A 13,001-nucleotide genomic window follows, 5' to 3' on the forward strand; every position below is an offset into this window, starting at 1 on the left:
GCCACAAGAACTGGGTTCCTGAGAGGGAGGCTGGAGATGTATGAGAGGAAACAGCGGGAGAAATAAAGAGACCAAGAGAGATATCGATCAAGGCCCTATGTTTACTTAAGAGTCTGAGCTTATAAAGGGGGAGGACCCATCCCCTGCCATGCCAGGCTCTGATGCTTTGTAGCCAGCCTGTCAGCACTTGGTCTGCCAGAGCTGTTAGCACTAGGTCACCAAACAGGTTGTCAGCTATCTCAGGAATATCTCAGGAAGACAGGTTTAGCCTCTCAGCGGGTAGCTGCATCTTGGAGAAGACCACAAGTGGCAGAACAATAGACCTATTGTTCAAGGTCCAAAGGCTTCACCCTAGGTGGTCTTATTCACAGTGGCAGAACAGGTATGAGTTAGCCTGCTCAAAGCTGGGGGAGGCTACAAGTAAGGAATTCTACAATTATCATTGTGATTTAAGCAGTAGTTCTGGTTCTTTTATGGACTCAGGCACCCTTGTGTTTGCTGCATAGATTTTAAAGATTATATGTCCTCTTGGTGGATTTTTCCATTAATATATATGTAGTGTCCTAGTGTCCTGTCAGATATTGAAACAGCTACACAAGCATGCTTCTAACATCCATTTTCTAGGAATATATTTTTTCAACCTTTTCCCCTGAGTTTAAATTTACCATTGATGTTACTATTTGTTTCTTGGATACAGCAGGAGAATGAAGCCTTTTTCTAATTTATTCTGATAATCTGAGCCCTCTCTCTAGGGAGTTCAGAGCATTGATGTTGAGAGATAACAATGTAAAGTATTTGCTGGTTCCTGTTATTTTGTTCTTTCTCTAATGGTGGTAGTGATGGTGGTGAGTAAGAGAGAGAGAGAGAGAGAGAAAACTCTTTAAATTTGCTTGTCTGGGACTAATGTATTTTCTTGGGTGTGGTTAACATCTATAGGTTGAAATTTTCCTTCTGGCTTATTCTGTAGAACTAACTTTATAACCCTATTATTTACATTTGGTTTTACTATGAAATGTCGTATTTTGTCCATCTATTGGGATAGAAAGTTTTGCTGGGTTTAGTCTTTGGATGAATAGTAGACATATCATCAAGAGTGGGGTAGTACATTTAAAATACTAATATGTTGATTGGTCTTTTTCACTTACAACTTTTATTATTCTTTCTTTGTTTCATAAGTTTAATGTTTCATATGTGGCAAGAAAACTTTCTTTTCTGGTTCAGACAGTTTGATATTCTTTATGTCTATATGTCAGCTGTGTAAACTAATAGCTGCAGGTAAATGAAATATGTCACTTTGAAATATGTCTGTTTGATGTTTGTATACAAACGAAAGTATTCCAGTGAAACATACTCAGTGATGCTATTGAATATGCACTTGCAAAAAAGCATGCAGAATTATAACTGTGTACATTTATTTTTTCATAAATGAATGCATAATCTATCCACCAGAAAATGACCTTTATAAGTTTTTCATTATGCTCAATACTTCACACAGTCTTTCTTCTTAAAGATCTTGTCAATGGTTCATCAGGTGTTGGAGAGTAGAAGTGACAGTACTGTATCCATTCGGCTCAGATACAACATGCATTTCCTGATTCAAGTGTCGAAAACATGTCCTACTATTGAAAACAAAGGAAAGCCCTGAATAATGCCTACAGCCTCCATCATATCTTACACCTTAATCACAGCTGCCATCTCACATCATCACACACAGAAGACTATTAAGAGATTCTTCACAGTTTTTAGTGCTCTGGAAGGTACAAACATACTACCATAAAATGTTACTTTATAAAATTATATGTTAAATTTATCCTAGAAAAAGAAGGTTTTTAGCTAAACATCTCTGTGAATCTCGTATATTTGCTGGATGCCAACACAGAAAAGTTGTAATTGTTCTTTCCTCGTTTATTTATGGAAAAAAGTCTGAAGGATTAGAAGGATTAGAAGAAAATGCTTTTGAAGATGTTAAGGGGCACCTTCACTTTGGCTCCAAGAGAATGTATGTCAGAAATGGTTTCCAAACACGTCTTTCCTCAGATCATGTCTTCTGGGACAATAGATCTTGTGAGCAGTACTTGAGAACAAGAGGCCCTCTCAATTCTTCATTAAGGTATGCTTCCATTTAGAACCCATCAACAAAATGCCATTTCTCAACACTCAGTAAAACCCAGCTACTGTGTCCTTTCCCCAAGTTGACTTATTACTTTTACAGGATAAATGAACATTATGCAGTCAATAATTAATAGGGCAAAATTTGTAGCAGTGTGATGTGAGGAGAAAAATGTTTTTAAAAAGATAAGTTTATAAGGGCAGAAATGTCAGGAAGTAAGGAGAGATGATTGGAAAAACCTTACCTTTCCTCAGCATGCAAAGATTCCAGATACTGTCTGGCTTATCCAAAGACTTATATCAGATCCATGACTTCCAGGTAAAATAAGATGAACACAGATTCGCATATTAAATTATATCACATATTGTTGGCTCATCTCCAATACTTATTCATCGGAGGGATCTCTTCTTCCAGTGAGAGGTCTCTTATCCATTCATACACATACACACGCACACACACACACCCCTTTATATATAATATCATTCTTTTCTTTCCAGATTGCTTTTAATTAGAGATTATATTAAGTCATTGTCAATATAATTACCTAAGAAAATAGGCTATAAAATCTTCATCAAGACGATACTAAGGGCTGCATATAAAAGAATGCATTGGGCCTACTGATTTCATATATATGGGGATACATTAAGCATAAAGGTTTGTGGGTTTCAATAATAATGTGCTGGTAGAAGTATTTTTTTTGAAAATGCAATCACGTAAAAAATAAAACTAAGGTAAAAATGTAGATCAGAAAAGACAAATCCCTAATTTTAAAGCTTGACAAGAGCTGAAGAGAAAACAGTCAATAAAGGTTTGTCTGGGGATTATGAGGGTATGAACTGTGATTTTCAGAGGCTATGTACACATCTGCATGCAGTGGCATATACCACTTAATCCAGTACTGGCGAGAAGAGTACAGAAATGTGCAGATCCATGGAATCCTGTGAACCAGTCAGCTCAACCTACATTGTCAAATTCCAGGCTAATGAGAAATCCTTCACCCAACGTTAACTTCTGATCTTCCCATAGGTGCTTTGCATACCAGTACATAGAATCAAATGTGTACCTGCCGCAGACCCTCTTGGGTCCCTTGTCTGCGTAGAATGGGTCTCTAGTTGCAGTTGGACAAGGGGTTGGCAAATGAATGACAGACAGACACAACACATGAAATTGTGTAGAATCTGAATGTAATTTTTCAAATTGAGCATCAAACTTTTTATACAGAAGAAAATAGGGAAGTTAGGTGACACATCAGCAAGGTACAAATGAGGTTACCAGATGCTTAATGACTCTTACACAAAACAGAGAAATGCAAACACAAAGACTGGCAGGAACTGGGCAATAAAACAACTGAGACAAAGTCAGCCCTATCAAAGGTCAGATATAGTGTTAGAAGCTAGGTGTGAGGTCTTTATATTCCTAGGGAAAGGGCTTTCATACCCAAGTCATGGTTCTAATTAGGGAGTTCCGCTCTAGCTAACCTTCTCATGAATAATGCAGTACTCTAAAACCACAGCTCGATCTACTTCCTAAACCATTGTAAATTCCTGTATATGGGAGCAACTTGGCTTTTATTCTAAGTGATAGTGTGGGGGGACTTTCTACTAATAAGTAATGTAGTCTGCCATACATAACTATAATAAGAATTCTAAACTTATGTGGCTAAGCTTGCCCTGAGATTTCTAACTCTATGTAGTAGATAGTAATGCCTGATTTCTTTCACTATCTCTCTTACAATACTAGAGGCAATTCTGAATGTCACTGAATAGGCAACATACTTACTGAATTCCAAGCTCAGGGTCGGCTCAAGGACTACCTAGGGCATTGGTGAAGGCCAGGAAGCAAAGTTCAATTTTGCTTAGGTATTTGGCAAGTCATTGCTTGGAGGCACCTATAACAAAACAATACTAAAAGGAAGCACACAGATCCATTCACAAGGACAAAATTGGAGCATACGTGCTATGGAATGCCAATTCCAGGAGACTAACTTTCTGTGAAACTTTTTGCCTCAGGACTGCATCCAGGCTTTTGGCCTGTCATGCGTGTCACTACTGGACTGAATGTAGCATGTACCCACCCACAAATTACCATACAGGAGTATGCACACATATGCACAACAATATGGATATATATTGTATGTAAAAAAAAAATACATGAATACTCATTTCAGTGTGCAAAAAAATACCACACCCTGACCCCCACCCCCAAATACAAGAATAACTACAATGGGTTGTGGTTGTGGTATTGGTGATGGCAGGATTTTCACCTGCAGTGTTTTTCTTGACCTGCTGTCATCTAAGGAACATTCCAGACATTCTCTCATGTGTCAGAGAAATTGTAATAAGTTCAGTCATTTTTCTAACATGTCTACACTTTGTTAAAAATTATTGCTACACAATCTTCATATGGGTCCCCTAATAACTGGTGCAGGGGCTGTCCTTAAAGCTGTTGACTGTCTGTGCAAAATATTCCCCAAACAGGGCTGCCTTGTCCTACATCAGTGGGAGAGGATGTGTCTAACCCTGCAGAGATCTGATGTGACAGGGTCAGCAGATACTTTGTGGTGGCCACCCTCTCAGAAAAGAAGGGGAAGGAGGATGGGGCATGAAGGAGGGACTCTATGAGGTGATTGGAGGGAGGGAGGGAGCAGTGATTGGTATGTAACAGATAAATAATAAATGAATGAATAAATAAACATTTTGAAAAAATATGGTAATTTTAGAAACATAATCTGAAATTAAAGCCTACTAGATACAGAGCATAGTTGAGATTATAGGTATGTTTTATTGCACTATGTAATAAAATCACTTTTATATTCCATATTATAATTTATTGATGAACTTTGTTATTAGAAATCTTGTCTTATCAAATATAACTATAAAGTTATACATATAAGATTATACATGCCTCCTTAGAAATTAAGGAAAAAGTCTTTCAAATATTTAAGATGAAATTCAATGTATTGTTATAAAATTAGTACTTTTACATAAAACTGTCACAAATATGTTTTGCCTCACCATACTCCTTCCAAAAGGCCCATTAGTTTTCCTATGTCTTGATAATTGTAATTACTGCCATGCCAGCACATGATTTAAGATAGAAAATTCTTTTTTTTAATGGTTTTTCAAGACAGGGTTTCTCTGTATAGCTCTGGCTGTCCTGGAACTCACTTTGTAGTCCAGGCTGGCCTCAAACTCAGAAATCTGCCTGCCTCTGCCTCCCGAGTGCTGGGATTAAAGGCGTGCACCACCACGCCCAGCTAAAATGGAAAATTCTTATGTTGATGATTATCAGAAACAATTAGATCTTTCCTTTTCATGATATACTTTTTTTCATAAAGATGCTCATAAGCCAGCTTTTGGCATTCAACATTTTAAGCTAAATTTTTTTCTCTCTTATGTACAAAGGAGCTGGGTACCTACCCATGTATGGGTATAGAATGGAAAGCTGCACTCTGCATTGTCAAGGCAGTTGCAGAAATTTACCAAGCACTAAATGCCAACCCATTGAGATGCCCATCGCTTGTAAATATCCTAGAGAAGGAACTCATGTCCAGTGACACAAAACTTCTGGCGAATGAGAACGAGATGTAAACATCCAGAAAAGGCAGTCACAAGAAGAAAATGAGCAGCACTAGTGCTAGGATGTTTGAGATGGGGTCTACATGGCCCTGGTGGTTCCTGATAATCTGTCCAGTGAGCAGGACAACATATTGTAAGGCTTTCAGAGTTAAGCCTTGTACATTTTTTCAGGGTTGTATGTTAATGGATTATTTTGCCAATCCATGTATGACATAGTGTTCATTTCTATTCTGTGAAGAACAACTCTACAGACTAAGCAGAATGAATACAATCATAATGGTGTAAAAGAGCAGTTTAATATTTTTGTGATTGTAAAATTGGTTATGAACAATATTTCCTTATCATCCATCAGTTGTAACTTGCAAGTGTTCCAATAAACATTCATTTGCAAGAAAACAAAGAAGAAAGAAAGAAAGAAAGAAAGAAAGAAAGAAAGAAAGAAAGAAAGAAAGAAAGAAAGAAAGAAGGAAAGAAAGGAAGTCATTGCATATCCAGCTGGTCTGAATTTGTTTCATCACCAACTGGCAAATGACATTTGTGTTAACAACAAGAAGACAAGCTGAAGGTTCTCCAGAGATGAGCATCATCAAGACATCCTTCAATAGAGTAATTGTTATAGAGAAATATTTCTCAGACCATGACATAGATGTAACAGAGTAGGGTTAATGAATATTTTTTAACGATAAAACTTCATTCTAGTATTATGTACTTTACCCATGCTCTTCTGTTCCTGTACAGGTCCATGCACTGATGCTATAGGATCCTCCTTCAAATACATTTTCTGTTCCCTAGAGTGGGAAGCTTACTGGTGGCTGCGTTTCTGCAGCCTGGTCTTGGTTTTGATTTCTGTTTTCATGGTTCTCATTGTCACCAGAATCTTCCTCAAAAATTTTGTCTTCTTTCTTGAAAACACTTTCTGTCTAAATTACTTCTTCACCTCAATTTTACATTTACTAAATATGATTATTTGAAGGGTCAACCTTATATTTCTTTTACAACAATACTTTCTGGTGGTGGTGCTCTACACAGCTGTCCTCTCTTCTTTCTGAAATCAATGCAACAAATCTTCACTCTGACATTTTCACAGCAACCCACAACCTGCTGATTCTACAATTCTTTTTAGCCCTTCATCCTTGTCTTGTTTTCTGTCTTTTTCTAACTCACATTCTTTCTTTTGATCCCCCTTTCATCCTCTTCTGTTACCTTAACCTGGCAAAATATAAGTCCTTGTGGTAAAACAAATCTTTAAGTAAATTGAGTTTCTTCTCTACCAGGAGACAACTTGCAGAATACATGCTGATTGAGGTGACTGGAAATGTGAACCTTACATGGAAGCACATGACCACTAAGAGGCATTAGAAGTCCATCATCTACATAACATGTGAGTATTTTTCCATGCTCACAAATATCACTATATCTCCTCCTGAGCACTATTGTCATATTTAAATATGTAAATCAATAAATGTAATCCATCATATAGCAAACTGAAAGTCAAAACCACTTGATTATATAATCAAATACAAAAAAAATGTCTTTATCAAAATCTAACATTCTTTCGTGATAAAATTCCTGAAGAGATTAAGGATATATCGGACATAACTAAACATAGTGAAGGCAATTTATAGCCAACTTATAGCCAATATTAGTCTAAGTGAGAGAAGGTTAACATAATTCTACTAATACTGGCAAAAATACAAAGCTGTCCATTCTCTTCATATATATTCAATATAGCATTTGAATTTTAGCTAGAGCAATCAGAAAACTGAAAGAGATAAAGGGGCTACAGATTGGGGGGAAACAGATGCTGAAGTATTTGTGCTTGCAGCTGATATGACAGTGATTTAAAAAAAATGTACTAAGAAATGCCTACCTCTGATTAACACTTCAGAAAAGTAGCTAGTTACAAAATTAACTCACAGAAATCAGAAGCCTTCCAGTATACAAATGGCAAAATTGCTGAGAAAGACATTAGTGAAACAACACCTTTCACAGTAGCCTTAAAATATAAAATACCTTCTTATAAAAGCAAGCCTAGCCCTTTCCAGCCTAGGCTGGGTCAAAGTGAGGCAAAGTTGAGAACCTCTGTAGGTTAGTGAAGGAGGTCTTGGATAATAAGTTTGAGAAGGTGAAAATCTACAATGGGCTTCACCCTGATGCATTATGACAGCCACCTATGACTTGATAGAGAACCCAGGCACTGTTAGGTAACTATATAATAGACTACAAGATGATAGGAAAAAAAACCACCTAGAGATCAATCCTGACCACCCAATTGAACAGACCATGCAGCATTTCAGCTGAGGAAAACAAAAATGATAAAGCTGTGAAGGAAGCCCTGCCTCTCTCTCATTTCCCATGTGAGGATTAAAAATGTACTCGTGTGTGTGTGTGTATCTTGTAGTAACTCTAATTAAGTAATTGAAAGACCTCTATAATAAAAACTTCAAGACATTGAAAGAAAAAAATCAGAAGATGGAAAGATCTTTCATGCTCAAGGATCAGTAGGATTGATATAATAAAAAGGTCTATACTACCAAAAGTAATCTGCACATTCATAGCAACTCTCATCATTATTCTAGGAAAAAAACTATAGATCCTGAAAAGACAATTTTCATCTTCCTATGGAAATAGAAAAAGGAAAAAAGGAAAGCTAAAATCACCTTGAATAAGAAAAGAACTGGGAGACATATCACTATATCTGATCTCAAATTTTACTACAGAGCTATAGCAATAATAATACCATGTTAGTGATACAAAGACATACAGAATGAACAACAGAATTGGATTGAATGCCCAGCTATAAATATGCACAGCTACAGACACCTATAAATTATTAACAAGCCAGAAACACATGCTAGAAAAAGACAGCTTCTTCAACAAATTTTGCTAAACAAACTGGATATAAAAGAATGCAAATAGATCCAAATGGATCAGAAATCACAACAAAAACCACACAAACTGAAACTGATAGAAGAGAAATGAGGAATAGATTGGAACTTACTGGTACAGGAGACAACTTCCTTAAGAGAGCACCAGTAAAGTAGGCTTGAAGTTAAATGATTAATAAATGGGACCTCATGAAACTGAGACGCTTCTGTGCAGCAAAGGATACCATGAATTGGACATAATGGCAGCCTTAAGAATGGGAAAAGATTCTTTACCAATACACATTGAATAAAGGATTAAACTTCAAAATATATAAAGATCTAAAACTCTATAAATATCAAGAAAGCAATCTAATTTTAAAAAATGGTACAGGTATAAACAGAATTCTCAATAGATAAAAATCCTCAAATGGATGTGAAATAGCAAACTATTCATCATTTTTAGTCATCAGGGAAATGGAACTCAAAACTACTTTAAACTTCATCTTATACCAGTTAAAAATAGCTAAGATTGCCAGGGAGTTGTGGCACATGCCTTTGATACCAGCAATTGGGAAGCAGAGGCAGGAAGGAGGCTTTCAGAATTTGAGACCAGCCTGGTCTACAGAGTGAGTTCCAGGACAGCCAGAGCTACACAGAGAAACTCTGTCTCGAAAAACCAGAAAGAGAGAGAGAGAGAGAGAGAGAGAGAGAGACAGAGACAGAGACAGAGACAGAGACAGAGAGACAGAGAGAAAGAGAGACAGAGAGACAGAGAGACAGAGAGACAGAGAGGAAAATACTCCTTGACCACTGATGTGGGTGGAAAGTTGTACACCAATGTGAAAAGAGTATAGAAGTTCCTCAGGAAGATGCCATTCAGCCTCCTTCAACATCCATCTCAATTACTCTTGAGTACATACCCAAAGAATGCTTCATTCTACAAAAGAGACACTTGATCAACCCTATTCAATTCTGCTCTATTCATAATAGGCAGAAATTAGAAACAACCTAGATCCCTTCCTGCATCAGCTTTGGGTCAACTTGGGCATGAATCGACAGACAACCCACGGTCCCCAGAGGACTCTCCACTCGATCTTAGGATCAGTGGAACACAATATCTGTTCCAAACCAATTATGATAGTCCTGTAACAGCAGGAGCAAGGACACGGGAGCGCTGCCTGACCAGAGGATTGGGTTCCTTCTGATCGGTACTGCATTGCCTTGGTTTCAAACAGACCAGATCACTCCATGGTGCACAGAGCAGACACCACTTCCAGACACTGTAACATGCCCAGGATCTTAGGATAACAGGATCCCAGGATAAAAGAAGCTTGATCACACTAGGATCGAAGGGTCTCAGAGGCAGCTTGACTGGAAAGAACTCTGACACATCCAGAATCTCAGGTTCACAAAAGCCCGCAATCAAAGGATCACAGAGAAAGCTGGACTCTAAGGAGGCCTGAATCAACTTAGATTAGAGGAAGGACAGGCTCCAATCAGATATATTGAGGGCACCAAGCACTTGAGATAATCAGATGTCAGGAGGCAAAGATAAGAAGAGAAGCAATAGAAAGCAAGGTTACTTGGCATAATCAGAACCAAATTTCTGAATATACAATCATACAAGAATGTTCGGAACTAAAAAGGGGGTCCAAAGGAAGAAGAGGGGAGGAAGAACCAGACCCTGCCAGAGTTTTACCTATTCTCTGGTCTGTCAGGCGTGGGAGAGCTGCCATATACTTTCCACTCAGCCCTGGGACCTCTGACCCCTCTTCAAGGGGTGACCAAGGGGCTGCACAACCTGGGAATCCCAGAGCTACTTTGCTAAAGCAACCAGGGTTATGACCTCAGCTCAACTGGAGACCAGACTTTCTGTGCATAGAGCCCAATGCCCCACACCAGAAAAGCAAGACATGGATCTAAAGTCACTTCTCATGATGATGATAATGATGTAGGACTTTATGAAAGAAATAAATAACTCCCTTGAAGAAATAAGGGAAAACACAGGTAAAATGCTAGAAGCCCTTAAAGAGGGAACACAAAAATGAGAGAGGGATGAGGGAAGAGAGGTTCCCAACACTGATGAGAGTGAGTGGAGCAGATCTTGACTAGAGAACAAGAAGGCCTTCTAATAGGAGATTAGAAATGAGTCATTAGGAGTAAGTCTGTTCCATCCTCCAAACACAGTGAGCATTGATGAACAGAGATATTCTATGATTTTAGAGCTTTAATATAGAAAGGCAGAGGGAAAGAGAGGAGAGAGAGAGAGAGAAGGAGAGAGAGAGAGAGAGAGAGAGAGAGAGAGAGAGAGAGAGAGAGAGAGAGAGAGAGAGAAAGACACAGAGAGAGAAGGTTAGAGAGAAAGAGAGTAAAAGGGAGAGATGAGAGGAGAGCAGAGTGGAGAGGAGAAGATAAAGAGAAAAAGAAAGAAGAAGAGAGAGGAGTGAGAGAAGTGAGAGGTAAGAGAACAAAGGAGTGAGAGACATAAGAGGGCGAGGTGAGGCTGAACAGCCCCTTTTATGGTCTTTACTGTTGCTAGGTAACTGGGGAGAAGTTTAGCCTGAAGGTCAGAAGCTTAGGCCATTGCCTACGTGATTACTGACCATACTTCTCTTGTTGGGGGATAAGGGGGCAGTAACTTAGGAAAGAGCCAGAGTTCCAGGAGCATAAGGGTACCCGTACCTTGTCCTGTAGGTGAATTATCACCACCTGGGTTCAGACCTCAGCTCAACTGGAGACCAGACTGTCTGTGCATAGAGCCCAATGCCCCACACCAGAAAAGCAAGACATGGATCTAAAATCACTTCTCATGATGATGATGATGGAGGACTTTATGAAGGAAATAAATAACTCCCTTGAAGAAATACGGGAAAACACAGGTAAAATGCTAGAAACCCTTAAAGAGGGAACACAAAAATCCCTTAAAGAATTACAGGAAAACACTACCAAACAGGTGAAAGAATTGAACAAAACCAACCATCCAGGATCTAAAAATGGAAGTAGAAAAAATATGATATCACAAAGGGAAACAAATCTGGAGATAGAACTCCTAGCAAAGAAATCAGGAACCACAGATGTGAGCATCATCAGCAGAATACAAGAGATGGAACAGAGAATCTCAGGTGCAGAAGATTCCATAGAAAACATGAGCACAACCATCAAAGTAAATGCAAAATGCAAAAAGAGCTTAACTCAAAATAGCCAGGAATTCCAAGACACAATGAAAAGACCAAACCTAAGGATAATAGGGATAGATGAGAATGAAGATTTTCAACTTAAAGGGCCAGTAAATATCCTCGACAAAATTATAGAAGAAAACATCCCTAACCTAAGGAAAGAGATGCCCATGAACATACAAGAAGCCTACAGAACTCCAAATAGACTAGACCATAAAAGGAATTCCTCCTGACACATAATAATCAGAACAACAAATGCACTAAATAAAGATAGAACATTAAAAGCAGTAAGGGAAAAGAGTCAAGTAACATATAAAGGCAAACTTATTAGAATTTCACCTGACTTCTCACCAGAGACTATGAAAGCCAGAAGATGCTGGACAGAGGTTATACAAACCCTAAGAGAACACAAATGCCAGCCAAGACTACTATACCCAGGTGGAGAAACCAAAGTATTGCATGACGAAACCAAATTCACACAATATCTTTCCATGAATCCAGCCCTTCAAAGGATAATAAAGGGAAAACTCCATCACAAGGAGGGAAACTATGCCCTAGAAGAAGCAAGAAAGTACTCCTTCAACAAACCTAAAAGAAGATAGCCAAAAGAACAGAATCCTAACTATAACAACAAAACTAACAGGAAGTAACAATTACTTTTCCTTAATATCTCTTAATATCAATAGACTCAATTCACCAATAAAAAGACATAGACTAACAGACTGGCTACATAAACAGAAACCAAAATTTTGCTGCACACAGGAAACCCACCTCAGGGACAAAGACAGACACTACCCCAGAGTAAAAGGCTGGAAAACAATCTTCCAAGCAGACAGTCCCAAGAAACAAGCTGGAGTAGCCATTCTAATATCAAATAAAATCGACTTCCCACCCAAAGACAAGGAAAGGAACTTCATACACATCAAAGGTAATATCTACCAAGATGAACTCTCAATTCTGAACATATATGTCTCAAATGAAAGGGCATCTACATTCACTAAAGAAACTTTAGTAAAGCTCAAAACACACATTGCACCACACACAATCATAGTGGGAGACTTCAATACCCCATTCTCATCAATGGACGGATCCTGGAAATAGAAATTAAACAGAAACACAGTGAAACTAACAGAAGTTATGAAGAAATATTCACACAGTATCTGTCCAAAAATCCAGCCCTTCAAAGAATAATAACAGGAAAACAACAACACAAGTACAAAAATTAGTCCTTAGAAAAAGCAAGAGAGTAATCCTTAAACAAACCTAAAAG

The sequence above is a fragment of the Mus caroli genome, unplaced genomic scaffold, assembly GCF_978045245.1.
Source record: "Mus caroli unplaced genomic scaffold, Mus_caroli_1 scaffold_11, whole genome shotgun sequence".
Classification (NCBI taxonomy): Eukaryota; Metazoa; Chordata; class Mammalia; order Rodentia; family Muridae; genus Mus; species Mus caroli.